Source organism: Meriones unguiculatus, chromosome X, assembly GCF_030254825.1.
Source record: "Meriones unguiculatus strain TT.TT164.6M chromosome X, Bangor_MerUng_6.1, whole genome shotgun sequence".
Taxonomy (NCBI): Eukaryota; Metazoa; Chordata; class Mammalia; order Rodentia; family Muridae; genus Meriones; species Meriones unguiculatus.
The window spans coordinates 58,899,345-58,903,122 of NC_083369.1; the positions used below are offsets into that span (position 1 = coordinate 58,899,345).

Here is a 3,778-nt window from a genome sequence, read left to right on the forward strand (position 1 = left end):
GTATTGGAGGCTGTTGTTTTGGATTCTAAGCTCCTGCACAAAGTACACACAGAGCATAATAAATATCAAAGTTTTGTTACTCGAACCAAAGCAAGTTATCTGACCTTCCAAAAATGGCAAGTAGGCATGATAATGAAGTCTTCCATGTTTCTAATCTTTATCCCCCAAAGCAACCTGAAGTAACCTCAAGTTAAGCAATCAGTTCTTTTTTGTTGTTGTTGTTGTTCTCTCTGTATCTTCTGCCAAAGGATCTTGGAACAGCTTACCACCCAGTTTGTTATTTGTATATGCTTTCTTCAGTTTCTCTTTGTGTATAAATCAGCTCAAGCTTCATTAGAGCATTTCTTCTGTTTCATGAAATGAAGTGTTGCCTGATTCAAACATCACAAAGCCACTGAAATACCTTTAAGATAAATTTGCTGTACTTTGCCTTTTGACAACAGCCTCATTTAGGTTGCATATGTGCACATAATTTGAATGTGTTTATTAAACAATCAAACATAATTTTCTATGCTTTATAGAAAGTATTTTGTGTCAGCAGCATTTTTATTCTTGAATACGATGGATATCCATAGTTCTGAAACAGGGTAAAGAATGTTAGAAGTCCAAAGTCCAGGAAATATGACTTCACATGCAAATCAAATCCCAGGTAAAACACTAAACTAGAAACCATGCCTGCAAGGAGAAGACATAGAATTGTAAGGTAAGTAGAATGGAGCAAACCTGGCAACAAGCACAGATTGATATGTCAAAGACATTCAGGGGAGAATAAACACTGAAATACAAGGAAAAGAATGTAGGCAGATATTCAAGTACAGTCAGCATTTCTTCCAGGGCCAAAGTGGATGAAGTAATGCAAAAAGCAGATATACTGTTCCCTATATTGAGAGAATAATATGTACAAAGTTGTGCTGGCCAGAGGATTCATGTATATTCTGTGACCAACTGGCTAAGAACACTAGAAAGAGCGATCATAAGGAAAATAGGTAATTTCTATCAACAAAGTGACAGTACTTCCATTCGATTAAAAACTAACTTCAATTATTCTTTTACTTTTTGGTAATTTTAGGATGAATAATTTCACCAGGCAACATCTATCAGATATCTAAGGAAAACTCTAGTTTACTTAATTCAACAAAAAACAAAACAAAACAAAACAAAAAAACCTGACACAAGCAGAGATCTGGTTAAAATATGGTAACTGTATATAGTGAAAAAAAATAACATCACTATTTTAAAAGGGTAAATTCAAATTTTTACATATAAAAATATCTTATCATATATATTTAAAAATGTAACGAGAATATACAGGTAAGCCCACACCATATTTGTATATGACTTGTGTGTCTGTTCTGATTTTTGTCTTATATCAGTTATTAAATTTTTTCAATGTCTTCTTTCTGTATATGCAGAAATTGTTCACCAAATATCTAGCTGTAGTAGTGCTCAACCCTGCATGTTCTAGAAATTCTACTTTATTGTCTTTTAAATAACAAACAACAATAACACTAAAAAAGAAAAAAAAAGAGCTAATTCACATTGCCCATTTCCTTCAGGGATTCTCAAATTTTACACTGCATTAGAACTATTCTGGTACTTTAAGAGCTATAGAGACTTTCTTTCAATTAATCATGGTAGGTATGGACATAAATATATTGTACAAATATTCCAAGTTTGTAATATACACTCAGAATCGAGAATCCACCAGAAACACAGACTAGAAACCAGACTACTTGAACTTGAATCTTGGCTCTGTCATTTACTCATGTAGGCAAAATAGCTAATATTCTCTGTGCTTCCATTTGCTCACCTGGAAAAAAAAAAAACCTATGAATGTTAATAACAACTATCTCCTACAATTTCATGATGTTAGCCCTATGTATATACCCCACATACACTATAATGTCATATAAAGTTTCCTCTGTCCTCTGGTAAGTATTGTCATCCTGGATCTGGTAGCAGCTTCTCCTTCAGCATCTGTAATAGAGTGCAGCCAAACTTAATATTAAATAGCCATTCTATTTAATATTATTTACAAAAATAATTTTGAAGGATCTTCTTTCTCTAGAAAATGCACACTTGAACATATGTGATCTACTCTCTGAAAGCAGGAACTTTCAGCTAACTGAACTTTAAAATCACCATTCTGGGGAATGATAACCTACATAAGTTAAAACTGTGTGTGTGAGTGTGTGTGTGTGTGTGTGTGTTTTGTGTGTGTGTTTTGTGTGTGTGATACAGAACAGCATCTTGGGGCAGGAGGAGGTTCTGGATTTTCAGAAAGCCTCATTCGTTTTATTATCTGCCAGTACTAATCTGGCATAATTTGTGAAAGACTAGATGATGGATGGTAGAATGGAGAGATGTAATTAATGGGCATCGGTGCTACATTTGGTATTGTATAACTACACTTATAAGTGGAAAGTACCCCTCTTATAGCAAGGGAAAATGATGACAAAAGGTTAAGGAACAAAAAGGCAAGTTCAAAAGAAATCTAACATGGGAACTTATTTCTTCATCTATAAAATAGAAATTAAAATATACACAGGTAAAGAAACATTTAAATTTAACTATATTTAGGGCTATTGTTCCTGACACTGACATTCTCAAATTCTCAGCACATGTCCTTTGTATATCATTATTGCTCCTGGCCACTCAGGAGAATGAACATTAGTAGAGATTGGGAAAATGTAATGTATTTTCTCTAATCATATGCCCTCTCTTCATGCCGTAATATGAATAGAGACTATATAGATTCTCTGCTTCTGCTTAATATGAGTACCCCAGAAGTCTAATTGGTCATCTCTGGTGGTAAGTGGATAATATATTAGCACTTTTGCAAGACCATTTATGTTACCTCTAGACACTGAGGCTTTTTCTACATCTTTCTTCTTCTTCTTGCCCCTCACCAGAATTGTTCCTAATGCCATGTTCACAGCAAATCAGTGTTTTGGGTTTTACTTGTCTGATTTTTTTTTCTTTTGAGAAAGGGTCTCACTATTTGTTCTGACTGCCCTGCCACTCACTCTGTAAACCAGACTGTTCTCGAACTCAGAGATCTGCCTGCCTCTGCCTCCTGAGTACTGCGATTAAAGGCATTTGCCACCACAGCTGGCTGCAAAGTAGTTTTGTTTTAACCTCATTATACTGCCTCAAATTATTCCATCTTATACCCATGAATCAGTTACCAAGACACTTCCATGTTTTGAGATAGTTATTCTGTGTATGAATTTGTGTCTTGGTCTGTTTGAACTGCTTATACAAAAGCCTGAATAAGTAATAAATAAGGAAAGGTAACACTCACAGCCCTAGGAATTCTGAGGTAGAGGTGCAAGTAGATTTGGTACTTAATGAAGGCTCATCCAACATTGAATCCAACTTCCAGCTGTGTCTTCACATAGCAGAAGGGCAAAGGGGACAAAAAAGACACTAATATCATCTGGTTGCTTGCAAAAAGTCCCACCTTTTAATACCAATGAGAATTCAGGTTTAGTGTATGAATTTGGAGGGACACAAGCATTCAGACCAAAGCAAATGCTGAAGAGTCTGTGGACATGATTTTTCTCATCACACTTATTTTTTATCTTGATAACATTCACCCTTTTATCCTAGTAACTTCTCATAAGAAATACAAAAATAAGTAATATTACAGTAATATTGTTTGGTTACCGTTATTAAGTTTCCATTGGTATTTGTAAGAATTGAGAAAAGTACGATGATTGTCCTATGGGAAACTCCAGGGAATTTCAGCTGATTCTGTGCCAAGTTCTATGCTTGT

General features: G+C 34.9%; 1 long non-coding RNA gene across 1 annotated transcript; it reads right to left on the reverse strand.

Annotated features, from left to right (window-relative positions):
* Positions 1-228: 228 nt before the first annotated feature.
* LOC132650061 (uncharacterized) lies at positions 229-3,386 on the reverse strand. The gene is made up of 3 exons (XR_009588413.1): positions 3,305-3,386; positions 1,897-1,977; positions 229-675 (listed from the first exon to the last, which is right to left on the reverse strand). It is a non-coding gene; the product is annotated as an uncharacterized LOC132650061 (long non-coding RNA).
* Positions 3,387-3,778: the final 392 nt, after the last annotated feature.